We start from the raw sequence: 11351 nt of genomic DNA, 5'->3' as shown, positions 1-11351 counted from the left end.
CCCAAAGGCATGGCATGGAATGTATTGCGGTAAAAGCCGTGATGCTACCATTGTGCTTGAGGCCGTGGCATCGGAGGACACATGGATTTGGCATGCATTCTTTGGGTTGCCGGGAACACTCAATGATATAAATGTGCTCAATAGATCTCCTTTGTTTAAAAGATTAATTTCTGGAGATGCTCCAACTTGCAACTACACAGTCAATGGCAATGACTACTCAATGGGATACTATCTCACCGATGGCATTTATCCCGAATGGGCAACTCTTGTGAAGTCCATCAAGGAGAAAAATGGGGTGCCCTTGTCCAGAAAAGAGGCTCATTTCACAAGGGCACAAGAGGCAGCCCGCAAGGATATAGAGAGAGCTTTTGGTGTCTTGCAAGCAAGGTTTGCCATAGTTCGGGGTCCGGCTCGGTTTTGGGACAAGAAAACCTTGGTGGACATCATGAAGTGTTGTGTGATTCTACACAACATGATCCTAGAAGATGAGAGGGGGTTAAACTTGCCTTGTTTCTATGACAATGTTGGCACACGTGTGCAACCGGAAAGAAACCCTTCTCGTGTAGAAGCTTTTCTTCAAGCACATCGTGAGATTGAAGATGCAGCCACTCATGGTCGTCTCCGTGATGATCTAGTCGAGCACCAGTGGCAGTTGGATGGGCAGCGCCGTGGCGCATGATTTACCTTTATTCTATTTGATTCGAACAATTATTGTTGTATGGTCCAACATTGTTGTAACAATTTGAATGATTATTGTTTTATGTGCTCAAATGTACTATTTGGTGTTGTAATAATAACTAGAATGATTATTGTTTTATGTGAAATGTGATGATATTTGTGATATGTGAAATGATGATATGTGATGAAAACTGTGATATGGCATATGACAGTTTTAGAGGTTGGGGTTGAGCTAAAGACTAGAACCCTCAAACTGCATTCTTTAGGAGTTTAGGGGTTCTACTCTTTACCCCTGTTTTTCAACCTGTAAAAGTGCACAAAAATGGCTATTTCCAACCTGTAAAACTGCTATAGAGGTTTGAGGGTTTAGGGGCTCTACTAGACATGCTCTAAGGAAGCGAGGTGGGATTATTTAGTACAAAATACATCGTGAGTTTGATCCCCGTGTAACTATTTGCGTATGGTTTTCGTTGATTTTGGGCCCCGGTTAATTTGTTGCTCGCGACCCATAAGAGAAGGTTCGCTGGCTCGCTGCGGTACCAAAGGGAGGACAAACATAAAAACACATCATCGGGTCGGGAAGCAAGGCTGCGAAACGTTTTCAATTTAAGCGGTGGCATAATCGGTTATTTTATTTGGTGGGAGGGCAAATCGGTCCAAAAAAATGTTGGACCAAGGAAACAATCCTCCCTTTATTATCAGGTATAGATAAAGCGGGGCGAAAGCCTATTTCGAGGAGGGATTGCCTGGCTCGCTCGTGCGGTCGTGCGTGCTCGGCTGACGCTGGCCATAAACTCCGTTTGGGGGCTCCGTTTAGTTTAGTTTTAACCACACGATTGATTCCAAAAGTAAAGTATTTCAACGCCTAGGCATGAGGGCATCTCTAGCGGCGCGACGCAAACGGTCGCTGAGCGACCGTTTTCGTCCGCCGTGACCGGAAATGCGTCTGGGGCATGTTCCAGCGGGGCGACGCAAAGTGACCGGTCTGTCCGTGGAGACGCAAACCTGACCCAAATATGCGTCAGGTTTGCGTCTCGGCGGATGCGCGTGGACGCGCAAAGTGTCCGCTCGCTTCCCCATCGGGCCCGCCTGGCAGCGGCACAACTGCTTCGTCTTCCGCGGTATTACTTCTGGGCGGCGCGCTGCAGCCTTTGCAGGGGCCGCGTTAATGGCGTGCCACGGCTTCCGCGAGCGTGCGCAGCTAGTAGGTGTTGCACTGGCAGGCCATTGAAGGCGAGATGGCGTCGGAGCCTTAAAGGGACGCTGCCGGCGCCCCTTTCCCCGACCAAAACCATTGGCAAAATCCCACAGTAGCCACCACACCGACGTCATGGGGAAGAAATGCTGGCCGTTCCGGAAGACGAAGAACGACCAGGAGGCTAGCGGCTCGCGTTCCGGCAAGAAAGCACGGGTCGGCCGGTACGTCCGCGTTGACCTCGCTCGGCAGCTATGGGAGGAAAACCGGCCGGTACCATGGCCGGACGCGAACTTGCCGGGAGGGGGCTGGTACCTGAACTCCCGGCGCGTGCCGGTCCCCCCGTGCCGCGCTCGGGTCGAGAGCGGCGCGACGAGGTGCGGCGCTGCCGCGCGGTGTTGCCGCCGGATCTGCGGGAGGATCCGGCGTACACGCTAAACTCCTACAACTGGATTTCCTTCGGGGCGTGGGAGTTCGACGCGCGGCGCGGCGCCGCGCTGCCTACCTCGCCGACGTAGACTACTTCGAGCGCGAGATCACCGCCGAAGAAGAAGAGAACGACCACGAGGACGCGGACGAGGACGGCGACGAGGACGAGGACGGCGACGTGACCATGCCGCAGTACGACCACGACGACGACGGACCGGCGTGGGATCCGGAGAACCAGCCGCCGGACATTTCGGAGGAGGAGGCCATTGCCATGGCACTCGCTAACAGCGAGCAGGACGAGCTCAACGAGCTCGCTTTGTGGGACGGGCTCGCAATCCAGCTCCGCGAGTCAGCGCTCGCGCAGGGGAGGCCGGCGACTCCTCCGGCCACGCCGACGCGTTCCAACGTCCGCGCTCCGCCTGCTGCTCCAGCGTGGGATCCCTGGCCACAGCCTCCTGCCCGTGCGGCGGTACCTCCTCCACCGCCGGCGTACGCGCTTCCATGGCCGACGCCGCAGCTGATTGACCTCGTCACCGACGACGACCAGTAGACAGCGCCTATTTTAGCACCCATTTCTGGCTTTTTTATGTCCTTTTTATTATCATGTAAATTATGGCGTATGAATGAAAAAAAATGCGTCGTGCCGCTGGAGCCACCTCCCGACGCAAACGGACACCCGGACACTTTCGACCATTTTGCCCGACGCAAACGGACACGACGCGTCCGTTTGGACGTCCGAAATGCGTCGCGCCGCTGGAGATGCCCTGACATGCTACAGTGATAGAGGATAATTTCAGTTTCAGTTTGGAAAAAATAAATCGGACCTGAAGTTCTTATTATGAAAAAAAGATGCAGTTTTGCGGAATACTTGAGCTATCAATACCGCAATGTTCATTAAATCCAACCGCTTTGAAGTACTTCCTCCGTTTTATATTACTTGATGATAATATAGATGTATATAGACACATTTTAGTTGTAGATACGTCTATTTTCGCATCAAATAATATGGATTAGAGGGAGTATTTAATACTCAAGATTTTTAGAAACTGAAGCTATACTTAGGAAATACTTTCATGAAAACCAGGCCTTAACACTTGCATAGTTGCATCGCCGAGTCCTGGTGAACACCCAACGACAGGCACTGATACGAGGGTGACATACAAATAATGTATACCAAACTTGCTTTAAATTGATACTCTCCTGGTTACAAATTAATTGAACTTATATACTCATGTTTTTTCATAAAAGGATGTCTTAGATTTATCTCCAAATTTAGCTAAATCTAAGATATTCTCTTACGGAGAAAGGAAACAATTTGTCGATTGAGCAAATAGCAAAAGTCACCACAATTTGTTTTGACACGAAGAAAAACCCACACAATTTAGGCAAAGTTAACAATACTTCATGAAAAACAACCTTTGATGCATTGTTGTGGGGCCCTTGACAATCGTGGTGGCAGTCTTTTTGTTTTTCCAATTTACATTTTTTTACAGTTTTGGAAGTTATATAACTTTGTCATGAGTGAATTAATACCTATGAGGAATCTAATAAAACCCATCATGTGTTGAAGATGTTTATAAACTTGGTTAAAATTCAATAAATTTCACTTAGTGCCAACATAAAACTTGATTAATTTGAAGTCGAGGGAGTAAATGTTTGAAATTCACTAGCTCGTGATCATTTCTTAATTAGAGATGACCGGTGTCAAGCGCTCACTTTGGAGAAGGTTGCCTTGGTTTTTTACCAATGTATTATGCTCATCCATCCTTACCTCCATCTGAAGTCTTTAATACTTGTCTAAACCAACTTCATTGTCGGCCTCGTTGTCTAAAATGAGCAATGAGCCTAAATACTGATTCGCAATTAGACGGCAAATAAGTTTGCCAACTTTTAAGGTATGATATGTGCAAACTTTAAATATCATAATTTTAGCCTCTAGAGCTTAATCAAGTCAGGAAGAAATACCGGAACACCATGCCTACCATCATCGGTTCATCGCCACTTTAAAATAGCACATGGAGCACTCATATTTTCCATTTTTGTAGGTTATACCCTTCTTCGTTAGTAGTTACCTTTAAAGAAGGAAAATGCGGATGATCGATACCCCTCCTACCTCCGCACGCGCACATCTCCTCCACTTCGGTGCGCGCCACAAGGGTGTCCACGGAAAAGCAACTCAACCTTATATATTTCTCATTTCATCTTCCTGATGACGCGTCAAACACACGTCCGTTGGGAACCCCAAGAGGAAGGTGTGATGCGTACAGCAACAAGTTTTCCCTCAGTAAGAAACCAAGGTTATCGAACCAGTAGGAGTCAAGGAGCACGTGAAGGTTGTTGGTGACGGAATGTAGTGCGGCGCAACACCAGGGATTCCGGCGCCAACGTGGAACCTGCACAACACAATCAAAGTACTTTGCCCCAACGTAACAGTGAGGTTGTCAATCTCACCGGCTTGCTGTAAACAAAGGATTAAATGTATAGTGTGGAAGATGATGTTTGTTTGCGAAGAACAGTAAAGAACAAGTATTGCAGTGGATTGTATTCAGATGTAAAAGAATGGACCGGGGTCCACAGTTCACTAGTGGTGTCTCTCCAATAAGAAATAGCATGTTGGGTGAACAAATTACAGTTGGGCAATTGACAAATAAAGAGGGCATAACAATGCACATACATATCATGATGACTACTGTGAGATTTAATCAGGGCATTACGACAAAGTACATAGACCGCTATCCAGCATGCATCTATGCCTAAAAGTCCACCTTCGGGTTAGCATCCGCACCCCTTCCAGTATTAAGTTGCAAACAACAGACAATTGCATTAAGTATGGTGCGTAATGTAATCAACACAAATATCCTTAGACAAAGCATTGATGTTTTATCCCTAGTGACAACAGCACATCAACAACCTTAGAACTTTCTGTCACTGTCCCAGATTTAATGGAGGCATGAACCCACTATCGAGCATAAATACTCCCTCTTGGAGTTACAAGTATCAACTTGGCCAGAGCCTCTACTAGCAACGGAGAGCATGCAAGAACATAAACAACACATATATGATAGATTGATAATCAACTTGACATAGTATTCCATATTCATCGGATCCCAACAAACACAACATGTAGCATTACAAATAGATGATCTTGATCATGATAGGCAGCTCACAAGATCTAACATGATGGCACAATGAGGAGAAGACAACCATCTAGCTACTGCTATGGACCCATAGTCCAGGGGTGAACTACTCACACATCAATCCGGAGACGATCATGGTGATGAAGAGTCCTCCGGGAGATGATTCCCCTCTCTGGCAGGGTGCCGGAGGCGATCTCCTGAATCCCCCGAGATGGGATTGGCGGCGGCGGCGTCCGATACGTCTCCAACGTATCGATAATTTCTTATGTTCCATGCCACTTTATTGATGATACCTACATGTTTTATGCATACTTTATGTCATATTTATGCATTTTCCGGCACTAACCTATTAACAAGATGCCGAAGAGCCGATTCTTTGTTTTTCTGCTGTTTTTGGTTTCAGAAATCCTAGTAAGGAAATATTCTCGGAATTGGACGAAATCAACGCCCAGGATCTTATTTTTCCACGAAGCTTCCAGAAGTCCGGGGAGGAAACGAAGTGGGGCGACGAGGCGCCCACACGCTAGGGCGGCGCGGCCCAAGCCCTGGCCGCACCGGCCTGTTGTGTGGGGCCCTCGTGGCGCCCCCTGACCTATCTCCTCTGCCTACTTAAGCCTTCGTCGATAATAACTCCAGTACCGAGAGCCACGATACGGAAAACCTTCCAGAGACGCCGCCGCCGCCAATCCCATCTCGGGGGATTCAGGAGATCGCCTCCGGCACCCTGCCAGAGAGGGGAATCATCTCCCGGAGGACTCTTCACCGCCATGGTCTCCTCCGGAGTGATGAGTGAGTAGTTCACCCCTGGACTATGGGTCCATAGCAGTAGCTAGATGGTCGTCTTCTCCTAATTGTGCTTCATTCTTGGATCTTGTGAGCTGCCTAACATGATCAAGATCATCTATCTGTAATGCTACATGTTGTGTTTGTTGGGATCCGATGAATAGTGAATGCTATGTTATGTTGATTATCAATTTATTATCTATGTGTTGTTTATGATCTTGCATGCTCTCCGTTACTAGTAGAGGCTCTGGCCAAGTTTTTGCTTGTAACTCCAAGAGGGAGTATTTATGCTCGATAGTGGGTTCATGCCTCCATTAAATCTGGGACAGTGACAGAAAGTTCTAAGGTTGTGGATGTGCTGTTGCCACTAGGGATAAAACATCGATGCTATGTCTAACGATGTACGTGTTGATTACATTACGCACCATACTTAATGCAATTGTCTGTTGTTTACAACTTAATACTGGAAGGGGTTCGGATGATAACCTGAAGGTGGACTTTTTAGGCATAGATGCATGTTGGATAGCGGTCTATGTACTTTGTCGTAATGCCCAATTAAATCTCACAATAATCATCATAACATGTGTGTGCATGGTCATGCCCTCTTTATTTGTCAATTGCCCAACTGTAATTTGTTCACCCAACATGCTATTTCTTATGGGAGAGACACCTCTAGTGAACTGTTGAAAGTGCATGAAGCCCCCATGTGTGGTTTTGGTAATTAATGACAATCCCTATGGACTAATGTTTGCATTGAGTTATATTTGTAGGAGCTGTCCATAGGCAATTCTTGAACCATATGTTGGCTTCAAGGTTGCAAGAAGAAGAATTTGATGAAGGATATCAAGTGTCAAGTATGTCTTGAAGATGAAGATGAAGTGAGCCCTCAAGTTACTTCAAGACATCAACATGATGAAGAATGAAGTGCAAGTTCAAGATGAGCCATCTCGAAGAGATCCTTTGCTTGAGTATTGCCATCCATATGATGATCATGGATATGTGAAGATGCACCAAAGAAGAAGCTCTCCCATGGTGGATTATGGGGGAGAAATCCACATGGTGGTCATGGTTAAGTGAAGATGCGCCGAAGAAGAAGCTCTCCCATGGTGGTTTATGGGGGAGCAATCTACAAGACTTCGTCAAGCAAGCACAAGCAAGAAAGGCGTTCCATCTTGTTGAGGTCAAGATCGTCGTCATCAAGCTCAAGTGGAATGCACAAGTATAAGGTTTGCTCTTGATAGGGTTTCTTTCTCACCGGTCTCATAGTGTAGTTGGAGACCGGTTTATAGTTTAGTTGCCGTACTATCAAGAGGGCTCTCGAGTGAGTAACTCGATCGTATCGTTCGGAGAGAGCTCAAACCTTTGCATCCTTGCATCATCTTTCTTGGTTGTTATTTGTACCTTATCCATGTGATGTTTTAGAGCTTGTGCTTATTCTCATGACAAGCTCTAGTTCATCGAAAACGGATTTCGCATAGATCACTTGTTGCGTTTTCGAGTTTGATTCATCATCTTTCTTGGTTGTTATTTGGATCTTATCCATGTGATGATTTAGAGCTTGTGCTTATTCTCATGACAAGCTCTAGTTCATCAAGAATGGTTTTTGCACGGGCAACTTGTTGCATTTTCGAGATTGGAGGTTTTACCGGTATGTCTTTTTTAGATAGGTCAAACCTTTCATCATTTGTTTCTATCCTCCCTTGTTGTACTATGATAGTTTCCTGCATGATCTTGTAGAGCTTGTTCCTAGCTTCAAAACAAGCCCAAGATCATCAAAATCGGAGTCCGGATGCTAAAGTTATGCCCGTTTTAGTTTTGTTGTTTCTGCAGTTTTGCCAGGCCGGATTTTTCGGAAATATCCGGGCCGGATATTTCGGAAATATCCGCCCCCCCCCCCCCCCAAAATCGGCTAAGGACCTGAAGAAAAGCAGCTCTGGATAGGGGCCAGATTTTGACCAGGTTTTGTCCCTGAGGCCGGATAATCCGCCCCCCGGATAATCCGGCCCTTACTTAGGCCGGATTATCCGGCCCTGGTTTTGCCCAACGGCTCGATTTTCTTGGGGGGTATAAATACCCCCCTTCTTCCTCCTTGGGCTGTAGCTTCTCTCACTCTCTCTCTCCTCCATTGTTGAACTAGAGAAGCTTGCTCCATCTCTCAATCCCTCCATGATTCTTGCCCCCATTTGAGGGAAAAGAGAGAGGAGATATAGATCTACATTTCTACCAATCAAATCCATCTCTTTGTGAGTGGAACTCTCTAGATCTTGATCTTGGAGTTCTTTGTGAATTCCTTTGTTCTTCCTCTCTTATTCCCCCAATAGCTTTTGTAGCTTTGTTGGAATCTGAGAGAGAAGGACTTGAGCATCTTTGTGGTGTTCTTGCCATTGCATTTGGTGCATCGGTTTGAGTTCTCCACGGTGATTCGTGGTGGTGAAAGCAAGAAGGTTGTTACTCTTGGGTTCTTGGAACCCTAGACGGATTCTAGGCCTTTGTGGCGGTTTGTTGGGAGCTTCCAATTAAGTTGTGGATGTGTGCCCCAATCTTTGTGTAAGGCCCGGTTTCCGCCTCGAAGGAAATCCCTTAGTGGACCCGTGACCTAGGCCTTTGTGGCGAGGGTCACAAGAGATTTAGGCGAGGCGCCTTCGTGGCGTTCGGTGTGTGGTGTGAGTACCGCATCTTGGGGTGAGGCCTTTGTGGCGTTGGTGTGCATCGAGCAACCACACCTCAAGGTGAGCCTCTTGTGGCGTTCGGGAGCACTAAGCCACCGCACCTCTCCAACGGAGATTAGCACTCGCAAGAGTGTGAACTTCGGGATAAATCATCGTCTCCCGCGTGCCTCGGTTATCTCTATACCCGAGCTCTTTACTTATGCACTTTACCTTGTGATAGCCATCGTGCTTGAAGTTATATATATCTTGCTATCACATACTTGCTTGTATTGCTTAGCATAAGTTCTTGGTGCACTTAGGTGAACCTTTGCTTAGAATAAGTTGTTGGTGCACATAGGTGAACCATAGTGTATAGGCTTTGGGCTTGACAAAATAAACGCTAGTTTTATTCCGCATTTGTTAAGCCCATCTCGTAAAAGTTTTAAACCGCCTATTCACCCCCCCCTCTAGGCGACATCCGTATCCTTTCAATTGGTATCAGAGCAAGGTCTCTCATTCTTAGGCTTCACCGCCTTGAGAGTAAAGATGTCGGTTAGGGGATTAGCGCACAATAACTTGTTTATATTTGATGGCACAAATTATGATCTATGGAAAATTTATGTGCTTAAAATCTTACGGGGAATGTCCCCGGACATGGAGCGATATCTTGGCATGGGTTTTTCTTCTCCTAAGGATCCTCAAAATTTATCTCTTGAGGAGGAGAAAAACTCTTGCCTCGATGCTCTTGCTTCTCATGTGTTTTCCATTGTTGTGAGCAATGTAGTTACTTCGTAAATCATGCCTTTTGGGAGCTCTCATGAATTATGGACAAAGCTTCAAGACAAATATGATGTGTCCAATATTATTGAGGATGATTGTATTGCTTCCACTTCCGGCCGTGATGAGTTCTCATCTTCATCCACTTCACCAAAGTGTGTCAAGACACAAGGTAATGATATGGTGAGTGGTGATGAAAATTGCAATGTTGATATTGAGCTTACTATTGATGATTCTTCATCTCTATCTCATTGCAATGCTTCATCTACGGACTCAAACACATCTAGCACTAGAAATGATTTACATGCTTGTGTTGATAGTCCTTGCATATCATGTGTAAGTTGCTTGAATAAATCTAATGATGATATGCTTGCATTATCTTGTGGCCATGATAAAAATGCTTCTATTTCCTCTAGTTGTTGTATGTCTAACAATGTAGAGGAAACCAAAGATTCTATTGGTCAAGACAAGATCTTGAAAGGAGCCTCAAGTAACTCCTCATCTTTATCTCACGGTCCTCATGTATGCCTTATGGCCAAGGGTTCCACGGTACCTCCTACCATGGAACCTAATATGTCTCGTGGTGATAAGGATGAGGATGAATATGAAGAAGAGGATTGGGTTGTCTCTCTACGCGATAAGGGTAAGAGTGTATTCAAGGTTCTTTGCAAAGATAAAATTGCTAGCACTCACTTCTTTGAAATCTTGACTACCGCTATTGAGAGCCAAAAACTTATTTGGATGCATGAGAACACCATTGATAAAATGGGTGCTCTTGAACGTGAGTACGCCAATGATGTGGCATCTCTAAAGGATGAACTTGAAGAAGAACAAACCACCAAGGAAGCTCTTGAGGAAACCTTTGCTCTAGAATTGTCTAGAGAAAAGGAAACCCATGATAAAGCTCTTGAGGTGGCAAATGAACTAAAGCTAAAAAATGATAAGCTTGTGTTTGTTAATGCTAAACTCCTTGAGGATTTTGAGCAACTCAAAAAGGGCTCAAGGGTTATTGAGAGTGCGCTCACCAAACTCACCGAGTCGCATGAGCAACTTAAAGCTTCTTATCTAAAAGAGCATGACAACTTGCCTTCTCCCATTTCTATTAATAATGATGCTTGTGCTACTAACTCTACTTCTTGTGAAGCATCTATCTTGAAGGAGAATGTTGAGCTAAGGGCTCAACTTAAATTGCTAATTAGCCATTATGGGAAATTGGAAGAAAATCATGGAAAGCTTTCTAGCTCCAATGAGGATCTTCTAGCCTCTCATGATAGGCTAAAGTTAGCTCATGAGGCTATAATATCTAAGGCAAAACCTTATGAGCCTCATGTGGGTACTAGCACTACTACTCAAAATGTTATATTGCCATGTGCTAGTCCTAGTAATTCATCCACTCATAATATTGCTAAATCTTGTGATGAATTATCTTCCTTGCCTTGTTGCTCTAACAATGAAGGTTCTACTTCCTCTAGTACTTGTGTTGTTACTAACCATGTAGAGGAAATCAAAGAGCTCAAGGCCCAAGTCTCTTCTTTGAAGAACGACTTGGTAAAGAGTCATGAAGGGAAATGCAAACTTGACAAGATGTTGAGTGTGCAACAATCCCCCAATGACAAGAGTGGACTTGGATTCAACTTCCACAACAAGAACAAGTCCAAGAACAACAATAAGAAGAAGGGCCAAGTACAAGTTAAAGACCCGGCC

The sequence above is a fragment of the Lolium perenne genome, chromosome 4, assembly GCF_019359855.2.
Source record: "Lolium perenne isolate Kyuss_39 chromosome 4, Kyuss_2.0, whole genome shotgun sequence".
NCBI lineage: Eukaryota > Viridiplantae > Streptophyta > Magnoliopsida > Poales > Poaceae > Lolium > Lolium perenne.
The sequence above is the reverse complement of the archived record's forward strand: the minus strand, read 5'-3'. Positions refer to the sequence as shown.